The sequence below is a fragment of the Phascolarctos cinereus genome, unplaced genomic scaffold, assembly GCF_003287225.1.
Source record: "Phascolarctos cinereus isolate Bilbo 61053 unplaced genomic scaffold, phaCin_HiC Scaffold_3;HRSCAF=262, whole genome shotgun sequence".
Taxonomy (NCBI): Eukaryota; Metazoa; Chordata; class Mammalia; order Diprotodontia; family Phascolarctidae; genus Phascolarctos; species Phascolarctos cinereus.
In genome coordinates this window covers 206,029,053-206,043,816 of record NW_027555736.1, presented here as the reverse complement: position 1 = coordinate 206,043,816, position 14,764 = coordinate 206,029,053, and the positions used below count along the sequence as shown (strand labels likewise).

Sequence of the window (14,764 nt, the reverse complement as noted above, 5' to 3'; positions counted from 1 at the left end):
GAAAGTACCCTCCAGGAAAGTAGGGATTGTTTCATTCTTTGTATTTATATGCCCAGCAGCTAACACAATACCTAGTATATAGTAAGGGGCTTAATAAATGCTTGTTGTCTGATTTATAATGTATGTATTAGTATAGTGAGGTTGTTATAGTAGATCAGTCATGTCCAACTCTTCATGACCCCATTTGGGGTTTTCTTGGTAAAGATACTAGAGTGGCTTGTCATTTCCTTTCCCGTGTCATTTTACAGATGAGGAAACTGAGACAAATGGGATTAAGTGACTTGCCCAGGATGACACAGCTAGTAAGTGTCTGAAGCCAGATTTGAACTGAGGAAGATCAGTCTTCCTGATGTCAGGGCTTGGTGATCTATCCACTGTGACACCTAGCTGCCCCCATTAGTATAGTAGCATCAGTATATTAACTTATGAATTAATAAATAAATAAATAAACATATATTGGGAGTGAATGTTCAAAAACATTTTTACAGATAGGATTACAGGACCAAAAACTCTGGAGAATGTTAAATTAGATGATCCTAAAGGCTCCTTCCAGCTGTAAATGCTATGAATAACTTCGATCTATAACATTTCAGGCCGAAGTCAATAAATGGGGAATCCTGTTGACAGTGAAACATCCCAGAGACCTCTGAAATCATAACCTGGGGATGTTGCCAGTTACTTAAATATGATGATGATGATGGTGACCATCTATTGTTATTAACTAATACAACTACCGCTAGTGATATGATCAATAGACATTTTTTTTTGTTTGAACCTGCAGTTTTGTTGTGGGGAACCTCCCTCGCAGTCTATAATTTAAGCAGCTGGGTATTGTGATAGATAGAGAACTGGATTTGAAATCAGGAAAACCTGAGTTCAAATCCAGGCTCAGACATTTACTATGTGACTCTAAGCAAATCATTTAAACTTCTGTTTGCCTCAGTTTCCTCATCTGTAAAATGGGGATAATAACAGTACCTATCTTTCAAGGTCGTTAGAGAAGCTAGGTGGTGCAGTGCATAGAGCACAGGGCCTGGAGTCAGGAAGACATCTTCCTGAGTTCAAATCTGACCTCAGACACAGAGTCACTGTGTGATCCTAGGCGAGTCACTGAGCCCCATTTATCTCAGTTTTCTCATCTGTAAAATGAGCTGGAGAAGGAAATGGCAAACCAGTTCAGTATCTTTGCCAAGAAAACCCCAAATGGGGTCATGAGAGCTGGATACACCTGAACAACCATAACAACAGCTCAGGGCTGTTGTGAGGATCAAGTGAGATTGTTGAGGCCTCCAGAGGTTATGTGACTTGTCAGGGTCACACAGCCAGTTTGTCAGAGGAAGACTTGAATGAGTAAGCTGATCCTCTAGCTACTATACCCTGATTCCTCTCTGCAGTTACTGACCCATGTTTAAATGTCACTTTAGGGTTTACAAAGTGCTTTCCTGAATAACGACCACATTAGGTAGGTAGGTTGTACATATATGATTATTCCCAATTCCAGATGAGGAAATAGAAATAGAAATAGTGAGGGGTAGCTAGGTGGCACAGTGGATGGAGTATCGGCTCTGGAGTCAGGAGGACCTGAGTTCAAATGTGGACTTAGACATTTACTACTGTGTAAGGGTTACTTAACCCCAATTGCCTCCAAAAAAAAAAAAGAAATAGAAATAGTGACTTACTCATGGTCACATGAGTTCATATCTACTAAGTGTATAACATCAGACTCAAATTCAGCCCTTTTATCTTCAAATCCACAGCTTTCCTGTGTAAAGCCAAGCTTAGCTGGTACTTTTTTTTTTAAGGCTTTTCTCTGACTCAGTCATATTTTTAGCACAGTTAGTAACCATCCCCATATACTTCTCTTTACAACATGCAGAGAAATGCTCATATATTAGTCCAAGTAAACAAATATTTCCTAGGGAAATCATGGGACTTACTTCTGGTCCCACAGTTACTCACATACAAGCTTGAGTGAAGCCTTAAGGTTCAAAGTAATCTTTCTTATTCTTAACCAGGATTTGTGGTCTGCACCCTTGTGGGTTTCTTGTGGTTGTCACTGATGTCCACTTTAAAGAAGAATGCCTGGGATCTGACTTCAGTAAAACAACTGACTCCCTTGACTCATATTTAAGCTATTGGGCCCTGTGAATTTTTAGGCTCAATTACAGACTGACTTATTGAGTTCCCTTACTGAATATTTCCCCATCCTACCTGACAAGATAGTAGTTAAAACTTAGAGATCTAGTAATGGTAGGTTATAGGAGAAAAGAACATAGATCTGAAAATAAAGAGATTTGGGTTCTAGTCCTACCTCTTATAATTGTTAACTATATGCTTTTGAGAAGGTCCCTTCATCTCTCTAGACTTCAGTTTCATCCTTTGTAAAATGGAAAAGGTTGGATTAGATGACCACTCTATGACTCTACTTCCCATCTCTGACATTCTGTGTTCCAAAATCCTATATATATTCTAAGATCTCACCTTGTCTAGCATTCTATGACTCTTAGAGATGCTGGAAAACATCATTGGTTTGGCCTTCTCTACTTCTACAATTAGAAATGTGAAATAAGTAACAGCAATATTGTATGATGAACAACTATGAATGATTTAGCTATTCTCAGCAATAAAATGATCCAGTGGACTTATGATGAAAAATGCTATTCATCTCTACAGAAAGAACTGATGGTACCTGAATGTAGACCAAAGCATACTATTTTTCCCTTCCTTCCTTCCTTCCTTCCTTCCTTCCTTCCTTCCTTCCTTCCTTCCTTCCTTCCTGTTTTCTTTCACAACAGGACTAATATGGAAATATGTTTTGCAAGGAGAGATAAAAAGAATTTGGAACTCAAAACTTAAAAAAAAAACAATGAATGTTAAGTTATTTTTACATATAATTGGAGGAAAATAAAATATTTAAAAAGGAAAAAAAAGAAATACATGATAATCCTGATTTGGTAATTCCCTTTGTACAACCCATGTGATCTAATGCAATTCACTTAATCTCCTTGGCCTCAGTTGCTTCCTTTATAAAATGTCAGAGTTGGTCATCAGAGGTGTCAAATTCACTAGGAGTGAGGCCTGAGGCAGATTTAAATGTAATTGAGAAATATTTAACAAAAGAAGTAAAAACACAATACAACATAGATAATGTTAATTTGTGGTTTTCTGAGCCATATACTCCATAGGAATCTGTTTTTATTTGAATTTGACTCTACTGGTCTAGATGACTTCTCTCAACTCAGTTCCAAATCTATGATCCTCTTACCTACAAGGAAAGGTCTCTAAGGTCCTGTCCAACTCTCAGTTCTATGAAACCATTCCTCTGTTGTGTCTATCTTTGTACGTCAGCTCTGAGTATAGTACATTGCACTTTTTTATTCCCTATTTCAAGGCCTGTCAAGTTCACCTTTGCAGCATCTCCCAAATATGCCCCTTCTCCCCTCTGGCACTCTAGTGCAGGCCCTCATCACGTCATGCCCGGAGTACTGCAATAGCCTGCTAGTAGGCCTGCCTGCCTCAAGTCTCTCCCCACTCCAGTCTATCTTCCATTCAGCCACTAACATGATTTTCCTAAAACACAGGCTCCATCATGTCACCTCCTTCATGAGCCCAATCAATAAACTGTAGTGGCTCCCTGTTGTACCCAGAAGCAAATACAAAATGCCGTCTGACATTCAAAACATTTCATAACCTAGTGCCGTCCTGCATTTCCAGTCTTCTTACACCTTACTCCTTGACATGTACTCAATGACACTGGCTTCCTGCCTGTTCCACGAACAAGAACTCCTACCTCTCAACTCTGGGCCTTTTCTCTGGCTGTCTCCCATGCCTGCATCATTCTTCCTCCTTTGCCACATCTGCTGACCTCCCTGCTTTCCTTTAAGTCCCAATTAAAATCTGGTCTCTTACTGGAAGCCTTCCTCAATCCCTCTTAATTCTAGTGCCTTCTCTCTGTTAATTATTTTCTATTCATCTTGCATGTAGTTTGCTTTGTATATATTTGTTTGCATGTTGTCAGCTCCTTGAGGTCGAGGATTGTCTTTTGCCTCTGTATCTCTTGATGTATAGTAGGCATTTTGTAAATGTTAATTTGTTGATTGAATTGCTTTAATGTTCTCTAATGTGGCCCTCCCTCTCAAGTTTGTGGATTGTGACTCAAATAGCTGGGGGCCTTCCTTTAGGTATTTTAACATGGCATGGGTACTGATGTAGCCATCTATTTATTCTTCTTCTCTCTTACTATATGTTCTGTCCATCATCTTTTTAGAGCATACATCTCTTGGATGTCACTTTTCACTCTTTGTGGGTTTCTTGTATGTGAGCCATCACTGGCAGCAAGGTGGCAAAGTGGATAGAGCGCTGGGCCTGGAGTCAGAAGACCTGAGTTCATATGCGGCCTCAGATACTATGTAACTCTGGGTAAAACGCTTAACTCCTGGTGCCTCAGTTTTCCTCAATGGGGATAATAATCAAGGCCTTTCCTAGGATTACTGTGAGAGTCAAATGAGATAATATTTGTAAAGAACTTAGCACAGTGCCTAGCATACAGTAGGTGCTTAGTAAACCCTTATTCCTTTCCCCCACTGGTAACATGCTGCAGCTTATTTATGCGCATCTCCATTGACCTTTTAGTTACTCATGATTTTAAGTCTTTGGAGACTGTGGCCTTTTTCCAGCAGATTTTGGAAAATGCAGAGGGTGGGATATAACCCAGGACTAAGGTTTGATAGGACAGAGGATAAGGTATAATGGAACCGACCAGCCACAGAGTCAATTATGCAAAGATTACATGATAACTTTATTATATATTTAAAAGTAATAGCAAGTTGTACATAAAAAATTTGCACATATAGTTTTATATATATATAGTTCATGTGCAATCATCTTTTTTATTATACTGCTTTTGTTATGTTATATATTATATTAGATATTGCATAATATATTATGTTATATTACATGTTATACTATGTTACGGAATTGCTTGTTTCATTCCATAAATTAAAAATAAAATAAAGTAATTAATAAACACACACACACTATATACACAGATTGTGCAGGGATGAAAGTGAGTCAGAGCATGAGTGATGAACTAGGAGAATAGAGAGGAGTGGAGGACACATTGTTGACACTATTCTACATCTCTAGTTTATAAGTATCATAGTTTTATGAATTCCATAAATTCAGCAAATGTGTATTATGTAAACTTTGTGTCTCCATGAGTGGCAGTGCTCCAGACACAGTGGATACTTAATAAATATTGTTTTAATTGAATATGTGCAAGAATCGCTGAATCATAGAATTCTGAAATCTGAAGGAACCTCAGTGGTCATTTGGTCTAATTCATGCCCACAAGGCATAACCACTATAACAGATATGATAAGCTGTCATCCAGCTTCCACTTGAAGGCCTCCAATGTGAGGGAACCTGCTATCTCCTGAGGCAGTCCATTCCACTTTTGGACAGCTCTAGTTAAGAAAATATTCTGGATATCAGGCCTAAAATTTTCTCTTTGCGTCTTCCCAGTTTCTTCAATTGATTCTCATATGACATAGACTAAAGGCCCTTCACCATCCTAAACACTCTCTTCTGTAGACTCTCCATGTTATCAAAATCTTCCTTAAACTGTGGTGCCCAGAACTGGAGATAATACTCCTGATGTGTTATGATCAGGGCAGGATACAAAGTCAAGATCATCTCCTCATTCTTGGAAGCTATGACTCTCTTAATGCAGCCTGAGACTGCACTACCTATTCTGGCTGCTGTAGTGAACTGTTCATTAATTTTGAGTTAGCACTTTGGAACAGCTAGGTGGCACAGTGGATAGAGTGCCAGGCCTGGAGTAAAGAAAACTCATCTCCCTAAGTTCAAATCTGGCCCCAGACACTAGCTGTGTCACCCTGGGCAAGTCACTTCCAGTGTCTTTGCCAAGAAAACCTCAAATGGGGTCATGAAGAGTCAGATATGACTGAAACAACTGAACAAGAACAAAAGCACTTCACTAAAAACCTCAAAACTTACCCCACAAAAATTGCTCTTTAGCCATGCCTCCCCTATGTGGTACTGATGAAGTTGATTTTTTGAACCTCAATGTAAGATTTTCCATTTATCCCTATTGAATTTCATCTTTCCTGATTCAGCCCAGTGCTTTAGTGTACTGATATCTTTCTGTGTCTTGACTTTATCATCCAGCATACTGAATGTATCCAGTATATTTTTTATCTTGACTTTGTCATCCAGTATATTTTTCCCAGCTTCATGCCATCTTCAGCTTTGATGAGTGTATCATCTTGCCTTTATCCAAGTTATTAATGAAAAAATATCAACTAGTTCGGGTCCTAAGATAGATATGTAAGGCACTCTACTCCCAAGCTGACATTGAATCATTTTACAACTACTCTGAATCTGGTAATGCAATCGGTTCCAAATCTATCTAGCACACACCTCTCAATCTTCTTCCATGAGAATGTTATGAAACACTTTTATTGAATATTTTGCTGACATCTACATAAACTCTATCTACAAGCTTTCCACTGAGCTACCAGTTTAATAAATCTGTCAAAAAAGTGACAGGAGAGGAGGGATATTCCATGTATATAAGACAGGGTAGGAAGCCATGGAGGCAAAAGAGATCCTGACAAAGCTCTTTAGGAAGACTTGAGGAGATAGAAAACGCTTTTAACTGTTGCTGGTCCTCTCGAAGAGACCGATGACGTCAGGAGGATGGTGTCTTGATTTTCAAGTGACTTGGATGTAAGTGAGGCAGAGCTGTGCAGTCATCAGCCTCATTCTCTCCTCCAGTATCGTCAGAGTCCAGGGGCAAGATATAAGTCAAGACAACTGGCGATGGCCCAGGATGTAGTGGGAGGCCTTGGCCTTTTTAAGCTAAGGTCTTTCCCAGGTCTCAGTTTGTCTGAAGGCAAAAGCCATTCGGTAATTAAAGGCTAGGTAAGAATGGAAGCAAAAGATGGCCTTGTTTGCCTTTATAAAGAATCAATCTGGGAAGAGATAAGAAGGTAGACCACACTTTTAACTGGAAGAGGAAGGGAAGAGGTGGGAGCAAAGAAAGCCATAGGGAGGACATGGGACCTGAGTAAGGCTTGAAGCAAGAGAAAGATCATGAAAGGTTATGAAGGAAGGAGTACATTTCAAGCACTAGTTGTCCCCCATGATGCCTGCAATCCTCTCCTTTCTCATTTCCATGTTTATTTCTCCCATCACAATATGGAAGCCTTGAGAGAGTCGGTTTTTGTCTTTGCATCTCCAGCTCTCAGCCAAGTGCCTGCCACATAGTATACATGTAATAAATTCCTTTTTGATTGATTGATAGGTAGCCCCTTCAGACTTATACACCTTTCACTTACTGAATGGAGGTATTCATTCTTGATAATGGCTCATCATTCACATAATGTCTTTGTACTTTAACAAACATTCCTCAGTGTCTTATTGGAAAGAATAAACACTGTGTCTAGCATTGAGAGAGATACTTTTAGGTTTTTGGATATCCTCCAATTGTACCATTTGGGTATGTGATATAGGGAAAAAAAGACTCCAGATCTAAGAGTCAGGACACCTGGATACCAGGGTGGGTGCTGACACTAACTCTCTGTGTGACCCCAGGTAAGTCACTTTCTTCTTTCTGGGTCTTTGTGTCCTCTAAGGGTCTTTGGTCCTTTCCAGTGCTAATATTCTATAATTCTGTCCCTATTGTGGAGCTCTGGTGCTGCCCACTGGTAAATAATAATGATGAGTCTTACTCGTGTACTTGTATGAAGAAGGGAGGGGTGTTCCATGCTGACCTTTCCTGGAGCCACAGATGCCTCCGATGACATTTTGCCTCCAGAAGTCTGCTGTGCATGCACGTTTTCATCATTTACTACCATATTTTGAAAAGAAAAGTTTTAGCATTTAATCCATGGTGAAAGTTCATCCTCTGTTCCCTGAAATAGAAAAATACCTTGAGACTATTTAAAAATAGTTTTGAGGTAAATCTCGAATTTTAACAGATCAGATAGCATAGAAGCAGCTGGTATGGTGGGAAAAACATTGGCTTTATAATCAAAGGACCTGATAAGTGTAAAATGATATCTCAAGGTTCTCTTAATTTGCATTATTTCTCTAATCAATAATGATTTAGATCATTTTTTCCTATGGCCATAAATTGTTTTGATTTCTTTATCTGAAAACTGCTTGTTTATATCCCTTGACCATTTACCAATTGGGGAATGACTTGTATTCTTATAGATTTTCCAAAGTTCTTTATATATTTGAGATTTGAGACCTTTTTTGAGAAACTGTCTATAAAATTCAGCCCTCCAATTTTCTGCTTTCCTTCTGATCTTGGCTACATTTGTTAAAATTAAAAAAAATTATAATCAAAGAATCTGAGTTTGAATCCTGACTTTGACATTTATTAGCTATGAAACATTGGGTAAATCACTTTATCGCTTGGGGCCTCAGTTTCTTCACGTGCAAAATATGAGGTTGGATTAAATGTTCTGAGGTCTCTGATAGCCTTCAAGTCCCATGGTTTTATGATTCTATGACCTATATTAGAGTTTTAGGCCTCTTAGTTACCCTTGAGGTAATCTTGGGCAATGTCACCTCTTTCAGCCTCAGTCTTCTCATCTAAGAAACGAGAGGGCTGAACTAGATGTCCTTGAAGGTCCCTTGTAGCTCTAAAATCCCAGGGCCTGGATTTGAGTCCTGGCTCTGGAGTTACCTCTTGGGTAGTCTTGGCTAAGTCATTTATACTCTGTCAGCCTCAGCTTCATCATCTAAGGAGAGGGTCAAACCAGATGGCCACTTAATATATTTTATTGATAACTTTTCTTTTTATATCCCTTTTATTTCACAACATTCTTCCCTCCTCCTGTAAGAGAGCTGTCCCTTATGTCAAAGAATAAAAGAAGGGACAGAACAGATCTGCAAAATCAACCAAGTCTGACGTTACATGCAATGTTTCACCCCTGTAGTCTCTACTTCTATAAAGGCTCAAAGTGAGTGAGGTGCCTCTTCATTTCTTTTCTTTGGGGCCAAGCTTGATGAACATAATTTCACAGTGTTTGGTATTGATTGTTCTGTTGTTTGTTCTTTCAATTTACATTTACAGTCACTGTTCACTTTGTTTCCTTGGTTCTGCTTATTTCACTTTGCATCAGTTCATTTGTCTTCTTGTGTTACTCTGTATTCAGTTGTATTCATTGTTTCTTAGAGCACATTAGGAATATGTTTTTTCTTGGCTCCACTCCTGACTGTCTGGACTTTCTCACCCTGGAGATTCCTCTAACTCCCTTCTCCCACCTGGGACCACTATTTTGGGAAGCACTCATGCTATCTATCAGTGCTCACTTGTCTCCTAGCTAGGCTCCTGACTCCAGCCTCATTGTGCAATATACTCCTTTCCTCTTCCCTTTCCCCTTTTTATGTGTTATCTTCCCCATTAGAATGTAACATCTTTGAGAGCAGAGATTACCTTTTTTCCCTTCTATTTCTAGTGCTTGGGACAGAGCCTGGTGCATAGTAAGAATCTAATGGATTCTCTCTCTCTCTCTCTCTCTCTCTCTCTCTCTCTCTCTCTCTCTCTCATATTACATTAATGTACCACAATTTCTTTAGTCATTCCCCAATTGATGGGCATTTCTTTTGTTTAAAATTCTTTTTTACTAAAAAAAAGTGCTGCTATAAATATTTTGGAACCTTTCTTTTGTCATTGACCTCCTTGGGGTACATGCCTTAAAATGGGACGATCGTTGAGTCAAAAGGTATGGACGTTTTGGACTGGATGGTCTTAATGGCCCCTCCCAGCTTTTACCCCCATCCACTTGGTACCTCAGACTTGGTAAAGCTTTCTTGAGCCACAATCAAAGGTTCAGTCTTTTCAATTTGATGGTTATTTTTAGGCACACTAATATTCTCCCTTCTTGTAATATGTTGTGCAATAGATAGGCACAGGGAACACATGTTCCTATTCTGCCTGGACACCTGGACTACATATATCTTCTTACCACCACAGGAGGGTAAAAGAATTAAGTGTCAGCCCAATGGGAACAAAATCTGGCCTCTGTTCTTCATGCTAAAAATAAAAGAAAAACTCAATACTTATTAGCTTGGGTGCAAATTGGCTGAGGGATTGTGTCCACATGCCAGAGTAACTGCACCAGGGGGACTTATCACTTGATCTGTCAGAGCCTCAGACGTGTTCACATTTGGTCACAGGATATTCTCCAGTGAGCCAAAACCCATGACGCCGCAATTTGGGAGGGATGCACAGGCACAACTGCCCAGTGGGCTTACGTCTCTCCCCCCCCCCCCGGACAATGAAGTCTTTTAATTATAATTAAAATTAATAATAAATTAATTTTTAAAAGAATTATGTGCAAATGCCTGGATCTGAAGTTTGACTAACTTTTCAGTTTCCCTTGTATCCCTCATCTTACTTGTGTGAGGTAATGTTGGGTCAAGAAAAGACCATTGGATTTGGGGAAGCAGGACCCAAGTTAGATTCCAAGCTCTGCAGCTGTAACTAGCAATTTTTGCATGGGGCAAAAGGCATCAAATGCATCCCTAGGGAAGTGGCATGATATACACTGGGAGTTCACGTGGGGTGCAGCTACCACGGGGAGAGGTAGGAAGCCTCTGCTATCTAGCAGCTTCCTATTTTAATTATTTTTGCTAACTAGGTGCTAAGCTCAGTTATTACTACACTGCTGAAGGACTTCAAGCACTGTCGGTACCCTTTAAATTTTGGTGCCCTGGGACAAAGACCCCATCATCTCACCCTAGTCGTCCTAGACTTCTTATTATCTCCCACCCCACCAAATTCAGTCTGTTGCCAAGACCCGTCAATTTCACCTCTGGAACATCTCATAAATACTCCCCCTTCTCTCCTCTGACATCGCCAGCGCTCAGGTGCAGGCCCTCATCAACTCACATCTTGATTATTGCAATAACCTGCTGGTGGGTTGGCCTGCCTCACGTCTCTCCCCACTATGATCCATCCTCCATTTAGCCTCTAAAGTGATTTTCCTGAAGTACAAGTACAGTCATATCATCCTCCCACTCAATAAACTCCGGTGGCTCCCTATTGCCTCCAGGAGCAAATACAAAATGCAGTTTGACATTCAAAGCCCTTCATTGCCTTGTCCTCTCCTACCTTTCCACTCTTACACTTTACTCCCTGACAAATACTCTTGAATCAAGTGACGCTGGCTTCCTGCCTGTTCCACGAACAAGAAACTCCATCTCTTGGCTGTGGACATTTTCTCTGGCTGTCCCCCATGCTTGGAATGCTCTCCCTCCTCTGCTCCAACTACTGACCTCTCTGGCGTCCTTTAAGTCCCAGCTAAAATCCCACCTTCTACAGGAAGCCTTCCCTAATCCCTCTTAATTCTAGTACCTTCCCTTTGTTAATTCTTATTATTTCCTTTTTATCTTGTATATAGCTGGCTTTGTATATATTAGTTTGCTCATCATATCCCCCATTAGATTGTAAGCTTCTTGAGGGCGGGGACTAATTTTTGCCTCTTTTTGTATTCCTAGTGCTTAGAAGAATGCCTGGTCCACAGTACACAATTAAATATTTACTGATTGATTGATAGCTACTGTCCTTTGGGGAAGTTATTTAATAATAATGATGACAATAATAGCTAACATTTATATATCACTTACAGGTTTGCAAAGTACTTTGCACATGTTATCTCTTGATTTTCTCCTCAATACTGTAAGGTAGGTGCTATTATTATTCCCGCTTTATAGATGAGGAAACTCTTGCCAAGTAGCCTGCTCAGGGTCACATAGGTAGGAAGTGTCTGTGGAACAGGTCTTTGTGATTTCAAAAGCTGAGACACAGGTCTTCATGATTTTTGCATTCAGTACTCTGTCCATTAGGCAACCCAGCCTTAGTTTTCTTATATGTAAAATAAGGTGGTTGGGCTGGATTAGGGGTTCTTAACCTGGGGTCCATGGAAATAATGCCTCCAAGGGGTCATGTATAGGTGTCAGGAGGTCCTTAAAAACATTTTTACAACTCTATTTTGATATTGTTGGTTTCCTTTGTAATCTGAAGTATTTCATTTTATGCACTGAAGAAAAAGAATGATTCTGAGAAGTGGTCCGCAGACTTCACCAGGCTGCCAAAGGAATCCGGGACACACAACATAATCAGGAATCCCTTTACCAGATACCCCTTTAGTCCTTTGTCAGCTTCCAATTCTAGTCTGAAGTATCTAGAAATGTAGTGAAAGAAAGGGAGTAATGACGAAAAGAGTGGATCTCACAAGGTCCCACTTCCTCTCCTTCCAAAGAAAAGATAAATTAGGTCTTGTCTACCTATAGAAAGACATTACCACCTTCTTAGTTTCACTTATACTGGAAGCTTCCTGGTTCAGACTTCTATCAACTCTTGCTGGGACTATTATAATAGGCTCCTAACTGATCTTCCTGCCTCTGCAGTCTATCCTTCACACCGTTGTCAAAATAATCTTCTTCAGTACAAAGCCTGATCATGTCACTCTTCAGATCAAAAGTCTTCAGCGACTACCTGTTGTCTGTAGAGTACAATATCAGTTCCTAGCCCCTGGCACCAACGTCCCCTGGCTCCTTTTCCTCCTTATTTCATTCTACTCTCTTTTGCACATTTGACATTCTTGCTAAGTGGTCCTACTGGCTGCTCCTCCATTTTGCCTGGTTGTCTTCTGCATCTGTGCATTTGTATAGTACAGTCTTGAAACATACTGCCTCTACCTCGTCATTTGAGGAAATCTTTTTTTTCCTTCAAGGCACAGCTCCACTGAAGAGGTCCTCCCTGAATTCTCCCCACTGAAAGCAATTCTTTCTCCTCAAATTTGCTTATATCCCTTTGTCTGGAAGCTTCTCCTCCTTCCCTCCTCCCCCCATGACGTTCTGTCTTGAGCAGTTGTGTATATTATGTGTATTCCCTGTCCTTTTTGTTGAGTTGTATTCCCCTTGAGGACAGGAACTGTCTTTTTTCATTGTACCTATAGTGCCTGGCACAAGCTCTTACACATTGTTTTTCAGTCACTTTAGTTGCGTCCAACTCTCTGTGACCCCATTTTTGGGGTATTCTTGGCAAGGATACTGGAGTGGTTTGCCATTTCCTTCTCCAAGTCATTTTACAGATGAGGAAATTGAGGCAAACAGAGTTAAGTGACCTGTCCACAGTCACAAAGCTAGTAAGTGTCTGAGGCCAGATTCGAACTCGCGAAGATGAGTCTTCCTGATTCTGAGCCCATCTATCCACTCTGTGCTCTATGCTTTATCCACCTAATTGCCTTTCTTGAATGTAGTTGGCATTAAATAAATGCTGGTTGGGTTGAATTGAATTGAAACTGGGTTGGTAGAAAAAGAGGACAGCTGAGTTCCATCAAATGAATGGTCATTTTGAAACTAAGGGGAAATCAGTCAGATGAGTGAAATGGAAAGAAGATGGGCCTTGGGGTCAGACAATATGGGTCCAATTCCAGCTCCATCACTTTCTAGCTCTAAGGGACCTTGAACAAATGACTTAACTTCTCTTTGCCCTGTTCTCCTCAACTGTAAAAAGGGCATTAGAACAGTGTTTCTGGCATCTACCTGCCAGGATTGTTGTGAGGACCAAATGAGACCATGTACATCAATAGCCATATAAGATGTGAAGTCGTTGTTATGTTTAGGGATCCAAATAATAATTATTAGTAAAACAACTTAGAGCATACAGTGCTTATCTTATAATGGGATTATAGTATGATAGATAATAATTATTCAAGTATCAAAACAATATAATTTGAACAACACAGGAAAATAATTAGTATAACTATTCCTAATAATAGCTTATATCAGGGGCATCAAACTCAAATAGAAAAGGATCCCCGTGGGCTGCATATTGGCTTAGAAAACTACATATTAGCATTATCTATGTTTTATTATATTTTATTTTGATAAACATTTTCCAATTATATTTTAATATCATCAAAATTTTGCAGGAAGAACCTCGTGCAGCCCATCAATTTTACATCTTTGGCGCATGTTATATAGTGCATATATTTCAATATAATTCTATTATAATGTATAAAATGAATGGTGACTTTTGGGCTAATACTATAAGTTGAATGACAATAAATAATGCATAGGGCTAATACTAATAATGATAATTTATAGCACTTTGGTGCTTATATTACAATGTAATTCTATTATAATTAATAACTGATAGAAAGATGTAAAAATAAATAATCAACATAATGATATAGTAGATAATTATTAACATTAGCTTTCATTATATAATATCTACATTTTAATGTAATTATATTACAACTCATAATACTGATAATTCTAATTATAAACATTATCTGAATAATTATTCACAGTGACTTCTATTATGTAGTGCTTACATGATAATATAGTTATATTACAATGTATAATAATAAATTGTGATAGTTATTTGAGTAATCTCATAATTTGAATAATGTAAGGAATGCTAAATAATAGTAATTATTATTAATAGTATAGTACATTATAGAGCCTTAAGATTAGCAATATATGTGAAATACACGATCTCTTTCGATTCCCACAAGAGCACTATAAAGTCGCCACTCCAGGTCTTTTTGTTCCCATTTTACAGGTGATTAAAGATCACACAGGTAGCAAGTTACATAATTGGGATCTGAACCTAGGGATTCTGAGTGGTTTGATTTGGAAACTCCTGGTATATTCTGGCTTTGTTTCTGTTACTCAGTAATTTTAGTAAAAATTTTAGAAAAGTTTTTTTTTT

At 39.1% G+C, this 14,764-nt stretch overlaps 1 protein-coding gene and 1 long non-coding RNA gene across 2 annotated transcripts in view; one reads left to right on the top strand and one right to left on the bottom strand.

Moving 5' to 3' along the window:
* Window positions 1-14,764, top strand: part of ASB2 (ankyrin repeat and SOCS box containing 2) — a 139,395-nt gene that overhangs the window by 4,351 nt on the left and 120,280 nt on the right. The gene's annotated exons all lie outside the window — the stretch shown is intronic.
* The window catches only part of LOC110217734 (uncharacterized), a 37,745-nt gene that overhangs the window by 7,927 nt on the left and 15,054 nt on the right, over window positions 1-14,764 (bottom strand). Inside the window, exon 2 of the long non-coding RNA XR_002327129.2 lies at window positions 7,797-7,937. This is a non-coding gene — a long non-coding RNA (uncharacterized LOC110217734). The remainder of the gene's footprint in view (window positions 1-7,796; window positions 7,938-14,764) is intronic.